This window comes from Xiphophorus couchianus, chromosome 1, assembly GCF_001444195.1.
Source record: "Xiphophorus couchianus chromosome 1, X_couchianus-1.0, whole genome shotgun sequence".
Taxonomy (NCBI): domain Eukaryota; kingdom Metazoa; phylum Chordata; class Actinopteri; order Cyprinodontiformes; family Poeciliidae; genus Xiphophorus; species Xiphophorus couchianus.
In genome coordinates, this window is record NC_040228.1 from 13,242,906 (window position 1) to 13,257,950 (window position 15,045).

The 15,045-nt window shown below is 38.2% G+C and overlaps 1 long non-coding RNA gene across 1 annotated transcript in view; it reads left to right on the forward strand.

Annotated features, from left to right (window-relative positions):
• The window catches only part of LOC114142851 (uncharacterized), a 23,677-nt gene extending 13,972 nt beyond the window's left edge, over positions 1-9,705 (forward strand). Inside the window, exon 2 of the long non-coding RNA XR_003595121.1 lies at positions 7,907-9,705. This is a non-coding gene — a long non-coding RNA (uncharacterized LOC114142851). The remainder of the gene's footprint in view (positions 1-7,906) is intronic.
• The last annotated feature ends 5,340 nt before the right edge of the window (positions 9,706-15,045 follow it).

Genomic DNA, 15,045 nt, shown 5'->3' on the forward strand with positions numbered 1-15,045 from the left:
TGGAAATGTGTATTTTATTTAAATATTAAACAAAATATTCAATAAAGTAAAAAAAAAAAAACAACTGAGTGGTATGAAAGGTTAAATTAAACTTTCATACTTTCATACAATTTTTTAAAATTTCTTTTAAAAATTCTTGCGAGGATAGATGTTTCCCAACTCTTCACATGCGGTTTGCAATATTAGAAAGTGTGACATTAGCCATATTATTTTATTTTACTCTTAAGGGTTGATTAAGTATATAAAAGACATAAATTGATGTCACAATTGCAGTCATGCAACCCTGCAAACTGTCTCCTAAAGTCCTGTTTCAAGTTTAATTGTTCTCTGAGGTGCAGTACGAAATTCCCCTCAGTGGAGCAAAATGTCCTTAATCTGCAACTACCTACCTTTCATTACCCATGATGCAATGTTCTACTGGTGCCATTCTGCAGTGCGCTAGAAACAGAAAAATCTTGACCAACTGAATTTGTCTCGTATAGATTACATTGAGAGTGAGATCATCCATCATTCAGTCAGGCTTTAAGCGTCACTTTCTTTCCCCGTAACCCCCCACACCCCCGGATGATGTTTTACTATAAAAAGGTCTTTTTTTTTTACAGGTTCAATTCCCAGCTTTCAAGTGATGATATTTGAACACTGTGCTGATAATGGTGTCTCCATTAGAAATCCTCTGTGTTTTACCCATTAGCGTCTTGGCTGTTTTCCTGCAGCAGTGCAGTGCTCTCTTCTTCTCACTGCAGGAGTCTTTTTTTTTTTCATGGCTTCGTAGCGCCTTGGCCCTCAGGTAAAAGCCGCGAGGCTCAATTTACTGGAAATAAAAAATAATAGCTTCATTTATCTCAAGTTAACCCTGATCCCATCTAGTCTAGGCTTATGCTCATCTCTTTCCAGCTCATTAGAGTTTGCATATTATGCGAAGGCTTTTCCCACAATTAGTTTGCAGCTTCACTCTTGTGAGATGCAGCATTGGTGGTGCAGATTATTGAATCAGCACAAGTCCCACAACGTATTGTTGGAGATTCAGCTATGTGAGGCTTTTCATATCAATAAATGCTCATATGAGTAATATCAGTAGTTATTGAGCTTTGATGTTATGAAAAATGTGACAATTTTGGATTATGGTTATGTGCAAATTCATCATCTATCAATATGATCTTGTTTGTTTTTAACTATATTCGAAATATTAAAAATGTTAACTGCATGCCCCAGCAGAGTCATGCTAGTAGGATTAATATTATTATTTTGATAGTTATTATTGTAGTTATAGTAGTCACAGTAACTGAGTAGGACCAGTAGTAGTTTTAGTGCTAGTAATAATAGCAATATTTTTAAGCATTTCACTCAGTTACATTGGCTTTCCCATATCTCACACAGGATGTATTCTCTCTTATATTTACCTATCTTAGAGGTCATAGAAAATATAATAATCTTGAAATCACCCTTTCCTTTTGTTTTAAAAGCAGAAAAGTCACAGCAAAATGCACTTTTTTAAAAATAAAAAATCATGAGGTGGATTGTTTACTCGACGAAAAAAAATGAGAATATGTTGAATGTATGCATATATCCACTTTGTTATACGTAAAAACGTAGGGACGATTTTTTTGTGTTGTTTAAACACTTTTTTGCTGAATATTTTCCCTGAATATTATCTTTAGTGTAAGGAAATCAACAACCCGAACAGGGACATTATTGTTGCATATTTAAACCCTCTGAAGTAAAACATGAACTGTTTATGTGGAGAAAAGTGAGACTTGCACAATGGCGTTCTGGTGACACAGCTACATATCTAAAAATCAGAGTAAGAAAACTGCAGTAGAAATTATGCCTACATTAATTTAGGCAGAAAGACAGTTTTGTCACAGGTTTTAGTTATAATTTATGTGACAAAGAGTAATTCATCGCTGTTTTCAATTAAAGTCAGATCATGCTCCTCACAGAGAACTTCTAAATCCAGGATGATTTCACTTTTCTCTTGACTTCCTCCACCTTGCTGATCAAACTATCATAAAAATCTTCACTTTGTGGGATCAAAGTTGAGCTGGAGACTTTGCTATCACTACTTGGGTGTATTTGGCATTGATGCCCAAGTTTGGTGTTCCAAAATTAACGTCATAACTCTTTGGCAACTTTTGATTCAGATATATTAACTCAAACAAACTAAACCTAGACTCACATGAAGAGAGATTTGTAAAGAAAATTATGTTTTCAGAGAGTATTAACAAGGAGTCCAGCAGCTTGCATTAAAATAGCAAGTACATAGCTGCCTCATTTCAGTCTGCAGATCATCACCTTGGTTCACCCCACAATTAGATTGTTTTTACCAGCCATGATTAACAAATCTGGCATTGCCTTTTATTATATTGACTTACTGATGGACCAAATTCATGAATATGTCATTTGAGGTTCAAAGTAGGGAGTATATTTATCTTAGGCTAAAGAAAAGGGTTTCAGATAATCTACTATATTGATGCTTTAAACAAAATAGACACTGTTTCTTTGCATAAAGCCTTGTATTTTTATAGTTACTGTCCTGTCTTCTACGCAAAATAATCAAGATTTTTCTGCAAATATCTTAGTACAGCTAAAATAAGACAAAACAAACTTATGAGAGACTTTTCAGCAAGAAACAGGAGCTTCCTTTAAGTCAGTCATTCTTGAATATTGATAAAAAATGCCTTATTCCACAGGCAGATTATTTCACTTATAACAAAACATTTTTGCCATTTTATAGGTACTATTGTTTAATCAATATCAAGGAATTATTTGAACTAGAAACTAGGAACTAGTTCAAATAACTCCTTGGTAACCCTGGTAAATGTCTGCATGCCAACCATTAAAGCTGAGAACCGTTTCCTCCATGTCATGCAGTCAAGCTGATCTGCATGTACGATCAGCTGCTGCTGCTGCAGTCTTGCAGCCACCATGCTCTCCTCTGCACTCTGTGACTCCTGGTGAAAATGCCCCCACCAGCACATCCCTCCCATATCTCAAACCACGCTCAGTAATGACGTCCCTTGTAATGAATAAGCCATGAGGAAGGGCCCTTTTACACATCCTATTGGATTACCTGGCTGTGCTTTACCTGGCTAATCTCACTTCAACACTTCTGGTTCTTTCTGACTTACTGTTACCCATTGTTAGCTCTCCAGAGGCTGCCAGAGGAATAAGGGATAAGGATCATAGATCATAGGGAGCAGAGTCCTCTATGTACACTTATACAGTCACATTCAATCTTGGAGCAGGTGTTAAACACAATTTTTGTATTAAATGTTTTTTTTTTTTATTGTTCTGAAATAATCAGGATTAACTGATTATTGAAATAACTGTCAATTAATTGAGTACGGTAATTAATTAATTGTTAAATAGAATATACGGACTAAAAAAAGGCCATTTCCTGACAGAACAACACAGTCAGAGCAGTAATTAAGCCAAAAGTGTATAAAATACATATATATTTTTAATTTAATATTTAAAAAAACAACACAACAGAACTTCTCAAGTGGCATAGTTTTGGCTTCACCTGGATAACGTTCTGAAAAAGGTGCTTGCAATCCAATTATTGATTGGTTAATTCAAAATCTAGTCCACAGATCAGCTGTTCTCTCCATTGATGTGAAGTTCAGCAGAAAAAGCTGAGCTTTTCACTTGATCATGTTAGAAACATTTTTAGCTTCATCCTTAACTGCAGATCATCAAATGTTCACTGAAAAAAAATTATAACACTTTATTTGAAGGGGTCTTCATAAGACTGAGATAAATATGAAATAACACCCGTCATGAATGTAAAGAAGTCTTTATTAATGTCTTTACATTCATGACCGGTGTTATTTCATGTTATTTAATGTTTATGACTGTTGTCATGACGTGTCACTCGGTAAAAAAAATGACACTTTTAATGCAAAGCTGCTCTAAAGGCTGCAATAAAAGTCCATTAAAAGTGCCAACTTTGCATAAAAGTGTATACATTTACCAAATAATGCAAAGTTGGCACTTTTAACGAACTTTTAATGCAAGATTTAGAGCAACTTTGCATTAAAAGTGTTATATTATTTTTGAACTTTTCCATGACATAAACGTTTTTTTTAGCACGGTTCCGTCCAATCCCTCTTTCGCATGATCTGTATAAACGCTTATAAACCCAAGTCAGTGATGAGAAAGGCTCAACTGAAGCAGGGAGCAGCATAAAGGCACCTGGTGCCGTGGCCTGAACTGTGACAGGATCCATTTGAGGAAGTAAAGGTTATCTGTCATGTACGAACCTTCTTGACACATACAGATAATGGAGTTAAGCCCAACCCATTGGCTGGTGAGTTAGTGTATGTTCTTTTTTCCTCCCTCTCAGTGTTTCTCTCCTTTTTTCGTGATTCACAGCTCATTGCTCAGCTCTATTGATCTGTCCGGAAAAGATAATAGACACATTGATCCACAAGCTCAGCAGCTTGCTTGGTTTACACATCAGTTCGGACTAATTCTCAATAGTCCTCAGTCAAGATGAAAATTGCTTTGACTGACAATTGACTTCTTGGTTTTGAAAACCGTGGATTTAAAAGTTGTTTTGGGAAGATATTCAGTTTCTTCCTGCTCGGCAGAAGACATTTTTGTCAAAGTAAAGAATTAATTGTTCGGCGAATTTTTTTGTAATCTTGTCAATGGAAAAAAATATGATTAGTAAAAACAAAGTCCCACAAAAGATTACAATATTAGAAATATTTTAAAAATATAAATACAGAATTTAAATACTTCAAAACAATTTCCGAACAGTTACAAAATGCATTAAAAGGTAAGACGGTGTGAGATTAGCTCATTTATGTCCACTCCAGCAATGAAACAAACCCAGAGATTTTGATTAAGCTTTTTTATTTGCTGGAAAGTTGTACAAATCCAACTTAATATGAAAATCAAATCAGAGTTTGATTCCTGATGTTGAGAGCCATGCCACATCTATCTCTGTTTACTGTCTATCCACAAAATCTTACAAATAAATGCTGAGAGGACATTACAATATTCATTAATGTGAATATATACATTTTACGTTTAAGAAGGAAAGAGCAAATTGTAAAAATACAGAATTTCAGTAACTAATTAGGCATGTGGGTTGTTTCTAAGCATGTTTTGATGCCAGCTTTCAACAGTCGGATGTATTATCTACGCACAGTTTTAAATGAGCGCATTAAAGTGTTTTTATGTTCTGTGAAGGCCTCAATTATCTTTGATAGAGAACATTAACAAAACAGCAACATAACGACCAAGGCACAAAGCAGGGTTAAGCTTTGGACATCTAAACGTGGAAAATAAAAACTAGAGAGAAGGTGGCACAAGTTCATAACTGCTGTGGCGTGGCTCTCTGAATGTTTTATTTTGAAAACATTGTATTGTACCACAATGTCCATAGGATTATTAGACATTTTGAACACTTTGCTTTTTCGGTTGTGAGACATGTATGAATGCTGCGCACTTTCCCAAAGTGTTTGTCCCTCAGTGCAAGAAATATAACTTTACTAAATGAAAACACATAAATGAAAAAAAAACACCCATGTGTATTAACTGGCTTCATCAAACGGTAAGTGGAGAGTTTAGTTAAGGAAGACTAAAATATTTCTTCCTCATTTGTTTCTGTCTGAAACTAACTAATAAGATAAAAATGTAGCCTTGTGACATCCATGTGAAAGCAGGAATTTATTTCCCAAAGGGGCAAAGTGCATATTAAAAACCTGAACAGTTCATCTGGTTCATATCAACTAAAACTCTGTGTTAAATGGGATGTTCTTAATCGGTTGCTTTTTACATTTTTACAGGCTCGGCCCTGTAAAAACTGAGTTTTTTCAACCGGGATCTTTTCTGTTCTGATTTTATGAAGATCTAAGAGTTTAGGGTCGGGGCAGTGGAGGCTGCTGCCTCACAGCAACCTCCTACGTTCACATATGATCCTGTGTTTGCATGGGATTTCTGTGATGCAATGGGATTTCTCCAGAATACCAGAGTCCTCCTCCCACCCAGATACCTGGATTTTAGGTAGTTGATACCGTTTGACTTACTGTGTTGTTGCTGACTGGCATGGTGTCCCCCATTACACTGCTGTCCTTGGCTAACATAAGAATACATGAGATAAATGAGGTTTGTTTTCTGGTTCTTGCATGATAAATTATAAATTGCCTTGGTGGAAGCAGCGTTAATTTTCTCTTCTAAGTGTTCTTGAGCCGAAGCCGCGGTTTCCCCTACACAATCGAGCCCAGTTATGCTGCAGTGTTGCTGGAGGATCTGAAGATTACATCTGTTAAATATTGATTCCAGCCTGGTTTCTTCGGTGCAGGAATGCATTCAGATTATCTGAGTCCTTTAATGATATTAACATTTTCGTAAAATCTCTACATTCCTTTTCATTTTTACGCGTTGAGTGTACTTAAAGGGTTCATCTATTTCACGACACACCAGAGTGGGGAACTCATCCCCAACCTTTTCTAGACGCTGTTTTTACAGTTGCGCCTAAAAATCTTCAACCCTCATTACTGCAGATTAGGTTTCTTGGTAAAACGTTTAATTGCTCAGATAACCGCAATTAACCAGTTGCACAGGATACGTTTAAATAGGTGCATACAACAAGTACTACATGAGTTTTATACAAGTTAAACGCTAAATTCTTCTTTCATTGACTTCTACGGCCTCAACAACTGCTACTTTGTGTATTTTGACAATAAACCTAATTTTAATGCAGCTGTGTAACTGTGACTGTTTCCTAATTTGCCATCTAAAACTCTGCCACACATTCTTAACACAATGCGTCCAGAAAGTATTTGTAGCACTTCACTTTTCCACTTTTCATTATGTTGCAGAATTATTACAAACTTTGTTAGATTAATGTATTTCCTTAAATTTCCACACATTTTCCCCCCCATTTTCTCGTGTGTAGAAATTTCAGGAAAGATATAAATTTCACACATTTAGGATTAACATAAAAAAATGTGGAGATCAAACTTTCATAAATGTGCTAATTGTTTGCCTGCACTTTTATCTATGTTATTTCAGTGATTGTGTGAGTTCAGATAATTCTCATGTAATTTTGTCGTTTGTTTTCTTACGCATTTAGCACAATATAACTCTAGTTGGACTGGATGATGGGATTCTGACTTTGCAGATGAAGACCTCTATTTCTCTGGACCAATATTTCTTTGCTGCCCCCATTTTTATTAATCACTCCCCCCCCCCATAAAAAACTAACAGATTGCTCACAGGGTGAAGTGGAGCTACAAAGAGAGCCGTAACAACAAACCAGCTCTCTTTTGCTGCCAGAGGAACGACTGCACACACACACTCAGATTTTTACCTGGATGGAGAATCCCTTTTTTTTTTTATTTCTTATTTTGATTTTTTCAGAGTGATATTAAGCGCCCTGCTGTGAAGACACAAACAATATGAAGTGTGGCGTATCTTTGGGGTCTCCTTCGGCGTGAGATGGATGGCGGTGAAGGAGCGGTGATGGAGAATGTCTGACAGCTGGCAGCTCTGTTGTAGTGAGCGAGCAGATGCTTTGTCAGCCGGCCCGCTTCTACAGCAGCGCCTAACACACGCATCAGTCATGACACATCTCTGTGGATGTGGATCGAGCCATCACAGAACTTCGGTTACATTTTTCCAGCACCCCTTCAGTAACTTTTTTAAGACTAAAACTATAATGCAGCTGTAAAAGTTTTATGTTGTCTGTATTTACCCCCCCCCCGACTCTTTATGTACTTGAGATTAACTCGTATATATGTTCCTGCTGCAGTCCACCAGCGTATAATTAAAAGAAACAAAGTAACTTTTAACAGAAAATCTTGGAGCCAGCTCTTTATTCTGTTATTCGTGCACTGAAAAGCTGCCGAGCTTCTTATTTTAATCCTTTTTTTTACTGCTGCATTGTGTTCAGGTTGCTTCTTGGAGGAGTGCCGCATATCCTCGACAGCAGCAGTCATTTGTAGAAGTGTGCTGACTCCTGGCCTACATTCGCCGCTGCCGTCATGCTACAGTCAGAAACGTGTCGAGCACGCAGGGGCAAAGACAGATAATAAACCGTCTCCTCCAGAGGTGCTTTTTCAACGCCCGTGTCTTCGTATGAAGGTATTCAGCTGCTGCAGTGTCTCTACAGGGGGAGTCCTGACTCGTGCACTGCTTCCGATAAAAAAAAAAAAACCTCACACACACACTCAACCTGTGAAAGGGCTGAACTCTCTAAGAGCAGCTGTACACTGGGAGATTTACAAAGACACAGAGTAAAAAAGATGAAAATTTTGCTTTTTTGAAGACTTTCATCAAATGTGATGTTTTAATTAATAACTGTGTACAGTGCTAAAAGACAGATCTCCTCTTACAGGTTTCAATTTTTGATTTTTAGTCACATTAACAAATTTTAAAACTAGTCAGGAATATTTGAGTATTTACAAAATGCCTTTTTCGAACACCACCACACAAAGGTGAACACAAAAGCGTGTATTATATTATATCTGCTGTAAAACTAACATGCATTTTATATATATATATAAAAAAAAGCACTTCAAACATGAGGCGGCATTGCTGATCCAGGATATGGAAGATTTGTTTTCTACCTGAAAATCCTGAGGGAAAACGTCCAGCCATCAGATTGTGATGTTGAGCTCAGGCACACTGGGGTTGTACAGTATAACAATCATTCGACGCTGTCCAGCAAGACCACCTCTGAATAGAAAAAAATAAAGGTATTGGAGTGGGCTGGTCAAAGTCTGTCTGAACTGGCTGTTCAGACTCAAAAATCCTCCTGTGTGGCTGAATTAGAGCAGTTCTGCAAAGAAATGTTCAAAATTTCTAAAAAGTGATTCAAAAAATCTCACGACTCCTTACTGCCAAAGTTTGATGGCATTTGCCAAGAGTCGGGGGAGAAATTACTTTCTCACATGAGGTCATTTGGACAGCTTTTTTCCCCCTCTAAATAAATTAAATTATTATTTGGAAACTGCCTTTTCACTCTGCGTATTTCTGTTTCACATTAAAATTGTTTAATGATCTGAAACTTTTTGAGTTAAACCAGAAAAGTGTGGTTTTTAATTTGTAAATCACGGCGCAAATCCAGGTGGTGCAGTTGGTAGCACTGTTGTTGCCTTGCAGCAAAAAGGCCCTGGGTTTGAATCCCAGCATTTGGCTCTTTCTGTGTGAAGTTTGCAGGTTCTCCCTGAGCATTCATGGATTCTCTCCAAGTACTCTGACTTTCTCTCACAGTCCAAAAACATGATCAGGTTTACTGGTTTCTCTAACTTGTCCTTTGGTGTGTGCATGTTCTGTGGACTGCTAATGCAACTCCTAAAAAAGGATGATGTATATTGCCTTGTTTTTTTCATAAGAACTGTCTGTAGCTAAAATGGAAATAACTAGGATCGCATAATCATGAATACTTCACACGAGGATTGCAAACTTGCACCCTCAGAGACGCACTAGAAAGGATTTCTGGCCAGAGACTGTACATACATACCTCCAGGTTTAAATAAACATCTCATCATGTGTGCTGTTTTGTACTGAGGAGACTGTGTGGCCCATGCTGTGTTTTAGAATGGAGGGAGGAATACAATATTTTTTTTTCTCATATTAAGTCTGTTTTTTTCCCCCTAAGAAAAATATGTAATTTTACAAGACTAAATATCAAGTGAAATAATCATTCGTTGAGAACATTGTATTATTTAGCCAAGCATAAAAAAAAAAATTAAAAAAACCAGGCTCTTCATAACTAAATTAGTCAACACAATGCAGCAATTGATACAGCAAATACATATTACCCAACAGAGAGGCACCATGAAATTGCCTGGTCAACAGAAATGACTGATTTTCAGCTTAATGTTTTTTTTTGTTTGCTTAGTGACGACCACCGGGTCAGAACCTAATTTTTTTTCAAATCAGTGAATGCGCCACATCTAAGTGCTACAAGGTCACGCTAACACCACCCTTTTGCGTAGATGTGGTTAGCTACACACTTCCAAACAAGGTTTGGAAAGCATTTAATAAGCTTTCTAAAAAGCCTCCACAAAAACCTTGACCTCAGCACCAGCCAGAGCCTTAAGCCTTTAAAGGCTGCAAAAAGCATCTGGTTTCGTTCAGACTTGTGAGGACAAAACCAAATATTAGCAGGAGTCAAAGTATATATATCTGAGATTGTGTGGATAATTTGGACCCTGTGTGGAGAGCAGAACTTGTGCACCAAACCGCTTCAAACATGTGCTGAATGTGTATTATCAGTCTACCCGGGACTAAGAAAGAATGACTCAAATAAATTCTGGAAATTTCCAAAGTAACGTTCCCCCGTGTGTTTAACCCTGCAGGTTTGAGGATGACCAATGGACTGGTCGACTCCTGCCACACCAACCAGCAGAAACGGTTCATTTTACCGCTGCGACGTTATTTAGAGCGTTAGGTTGTATTCAAATTAAAAGCCTTACCTTGTCACAGTAAAGACTGTTAAATGTAAGACAGTTCTAATCCGTTAGCATGTGTATATGGAAAGACTGCTCTGCACATGGCCCAGCGAGGCGCCTCATCCACCTGGGAGCCATCCTGGTTGGATGAGGTGTGCTTGTTCCACTGCTGATTGCCTCGCCGTGTTACAGCAGCAATGCACCATTCAAGTATGCGGGCAACTTGACAAATGAGCAGCGATCTGAGCAGTGGGGGGATGCTTGTACTGCACCACATCCTGTCCCGTCCACATCCCCCTGCCCTGCAGTGGTTCACCTCCCTTAACAGATGCGCCTTTTACTCCAAACCGGCAAAAACACCAATAAAAGTCACATAGGAGGAATACGGGTTCACTACCTGCTGACACGTGTAGAGAGAGGGAAGGAAGCTGTAGTGTAATTTCATTTTTATTCATTTATTTTTTGCAAAATGTTACTTATTTTGCACGTTTCAGATTGATTGTGTTGTGGAATTAATTATATTATTAAATATTCAAATTATATTCATGTTTAGGTATTTAAAATCATGTTAAGTGAAATAATTTTAGAAAGTCTTTCTGGCTTTCAATATTATGGACACCGCTGTAAAAAAAAAACCCCACTTTAAAATAATTTGTTTTTCATCTTTAATATGATATTTATTGTGCACAATATAAATGAAAAAACAACAACAAAAACAAATCTGTTTGTAGGAACGATATAAAAAAACCAAAACATTTTAAATTAATTTCAGCATTCAGTGTTCACACCTACCATCAGCTATGGTGAATATGATCAACCTGAAATAAAATCCAGCTGTCCCAGTAGGATTTTCCTCATATTTGTTCTAGTCTATCCTTTAGCTAAAGCTTTAGTTTGCAGCTCAAAATGGTCACTTTGTACAAAGGTACAGTTGAAACCAGATGTTGTACTCTATAAAGTAAAACACCTTTTTCCCCTTTAGTCAGACAGATTTTAATCTGCAAAATGAGAAAATTTATTTTTGTGGCCAAATTTTGACTTCCTGATATCTTGTGAAGCTGATTTAAAATTTCATCATATTGTACTTTCCACTTTTTCCCATTTACTTTGAGATGTTGTCCCTCCTGCAGCACAACATAACACTGCCACCACGGTAAATCACAGTAATGGTGATTTCTTTGGCTTGCAAGCTTCTGCTTTTTTCCTCCAAATGTAAGTGCATCTGTAAATTGTGTCTTTTTAGTGCAAGGTGCTTTTGGAATATTGGACTTTTTCCTCTCTGGGTGACCTTTTGGCCAATGTCAATAGAGGATTTGTTCTCTCTCACCATGTTTTGCTTCTGTTCTGGGGTCGATTCACAAATTTTCACAAAACTCAATCATATCTGGGACATAAAACCTGTCTTCTTGAAAGACACAATGGCTGGATATTCCCACTGTGTTTCTACTTGAGTATCATCATCTGAGCTCTCCCTTTTTTTGTTGTTTTGAAAGACAGTAATCTCAATGTCTGTAAATTTGAAGAAGGTAACAACATTTTTCAAAATGTCGGTCTCTGTATATCCAACAACAACATGTGCTCTGGAGTTACTGTCTTCACGTGGAACTGAGGTCAGTGGCCCAACGTGTGTGAAATTGTGAGCAGTCTGAAATACAAGTAAGTTTTGACTGACTGCAAAGCTGCTTTGTGCAGAATATTTGTCACATTCAAGGGGACTAAAGTTTTAAAATGAGGATTTGTCTCAATTTCAAAGTCTAAAAACCTGTTATTCTAACAGTAGCGTTTACACTTTTAGTGAGCTTCTGTATGATTTCATCTTGGACTATTACTGCAACAATTTGAGCTGGAACATGGGAAATATTTTGTTGTCTTGTGGCAATTTTTTACACTAACAGTCATCACTGCAATTTTTGCCATGCATTATACGTTTAGATTATTATTTGTATTACTGGTTTATTAAAATGTATTAAGTTTTGCATGTTCAGTATTGTACCAGCTGTTCTAAATCTGAAATTAAGTGTGTTGAAGTTAGGTTTATCAAGTTTCTCAAACAATTGTAATCGTTCACCTTTTTTCTCTACATGTTGCTAACTAGAACAATAAAAATAAGATGCAATATAAAATAAATAAATGTTTTTTTTTTTTAAGTACAACACATTTAAATCCTTCCAGACAAAATAGAAATGAAAGATTTTTTTCATTCCTGCCCGCTGTGCTAAGAAAAGACAACGATTATTGTTATCGCTGTGTAAGGATTTCTTCTTTGACCTGAACTCTGAAGGTCTTATATTGCAAGCGATACTTTGACATCTTGTGTGAAACACAAGATGTCTTCTCACCTAGAAGCATCAATCTATTTAAGTTCTCCAACTGAGTTGAAGGGTTGCAGAAAACCAAGGAAAGGCACTTGAAGATATTCACAAAAAGAAGCATCGGTTGGCGACTTTTGCATCAACTGTGAAGCTGAAAGTCAGACCATGTAGCGCTTAGCAGCTGAACTAGTTCACCAGCTCCATCGCCACGTTGGCTGCCACTGCATCCACCCACCGGCCTTCTTCAGAAACTGCAGTTGGGAGCAAGCGAGTGGCAGTGTCTGACGCAGCATGCGATCATTCACCTTGACTGCGTGCCGCCGCTCGAACTTGCCTCCGTTGCAGCTGTCAATGCATACCTCCACCCCAGGCCTCCATCCTCTCTGGAGGCAGCACGCTCTGCCAGCCGTGGAGTGGGATGTACTATCGATCCTGCTGAAGTGATGGTTTCTAAAAGGGAGCCAGTAAGCATGTCTGCTTGCCCCTCCTCCACCGTGGAGCGGCCCTGAGATATCACCGAGCTCAGCACATTGCACCATCTCCGCATGGGAAAATGGGATTTTTACCGGGAGATGAGCTGAGTGGAAGGTAATTCAAGTCGTCGAGCTATGTTCCTCATGGAGGATGTAAAATGAGCCAAGTTACCTTCAGAAGCCTCACACGTTGGACAAATAAGGTCATATTCAAAGGTCTCTCCTATTCCGGTCCACGTCGTGGAGAATTCACACGACACAGGAAAAATTAAGCATGAGGATTGAGTACTGAGATTCAGTGATTGGAGAAACTCATCAGTGAGGTTTTCAGTTTTTTGATCAGGATGAGTGTGTGTGCCAACTCTACGCTGGGTGGAATAAATATCCTGAATGTGTTCAGACTGATGGCCTTCAGACAGAAGGAGGTGTATGCTTCAGAGCAGCCGCTAGATGGCAACAGAGTACTCAGTTTTCACAAAACTCACCTGAATTCTGCTGCATTTACTTTGACTCTTAGAGCAGTCGTTTACAAATTTGCCTGAATCATTTACTTGAGCCACTGTTACAGCTGGTGATTATAATCATCCTTGAAAGATTGGAAATGACTGGACTGGTTGTCCAGATCATGAAGGTTATGTGAAGAGTGGATCGTTCTGTTCACTGATAAGTAATTGGGTTTCACAAGCTGTGGGAGATTGAGTTATTAAGATTTTGCTGAAAAAACAAACAAATCTTCTTTATGAAACAAAATGTTAGGTAACTGTTTGTATCACATCTTTTAGTCTTCCTTGCATTCTCAATGGGGCAAACAGCTGTTTATAGGAAGATGAGAGGTGAGGCAACATTGACACGGCATGGAAGGATATTTTCATCTAAAAAGAAAACTGGACTTCAGTAATTTTTTATAGAAAATCTCTGTTGGTTTCTGGAGTTTTAAGTGTGCTGATCTTGTTGAAAATGAGGCCATTGCTGAAACCCATCTGACTGTGCTTCTGGGAGGAAGGAGCTGAGGAAGTCAACGGGAGGCATGGAGATGGCTGCAGGTTTCAGTGCCTCCCGTAGAGCTGTGGGGAGAGAGGGGGGCCTCAGGGCCCAGAGGATGGCAAGAAAATTTGTAAGACGTGGTGTGGAATATTGTGGCAGTATTTTGAGTTGGCGTGCTCGTTAGTTTCTTGATGGGGGAAGGTCTGCATTCTTTTTTGGAGAAAATAGTATGACTTTGGATTTCTGTGAAGGAAAGAAATAAAAAGCAAGAACTACACAAAGAACTACTTCTGTTCGTCCCCACTCTCCTCCCCTCCCACACTCAACTCCACCAGACTAGTGGCAGCAGTAATTAGCAAACACCTGGCGGAACTGTGTCTACTGAGCTTATCAGACAACTTCTCAGTCCACAGCTCCGAAGAATGATCGTATACGGCATAACCAGGAGCACTGCTGTGATGCCTTGATGAATGTGGGGTATGAAAAAGTAGGAGCTTCTTAAACAGACAGAGGTCCAATTTTACGGTGTCAAATTATAAAGTCAAGTTTGTAATATGTGTACCATTTTTATAACAACTGTGAGCCTGGAAACTACATAAAGTAGTCCCTTTAAAGGGGCAGCATTATGCAAAATTGACGTTTTTGAGCTTTACGTCATGTTATAAGGTTATTTCCTCAAAAATATACCTGGAGTGTGGCTGGAGTGTTGTTTGATAAATCCTTTAATCTCTCATAGCAGCCATTCAGCGGTGCAAAATGCTTGGTGGGACAAAGTGCCACCTTCAAGGATGAAGCTCCTAATCGGCGCTGCATCATTCCATCTTCTGCCTCAGCTCCTTAAGACTAGTCAGCTGGTGGAATCTG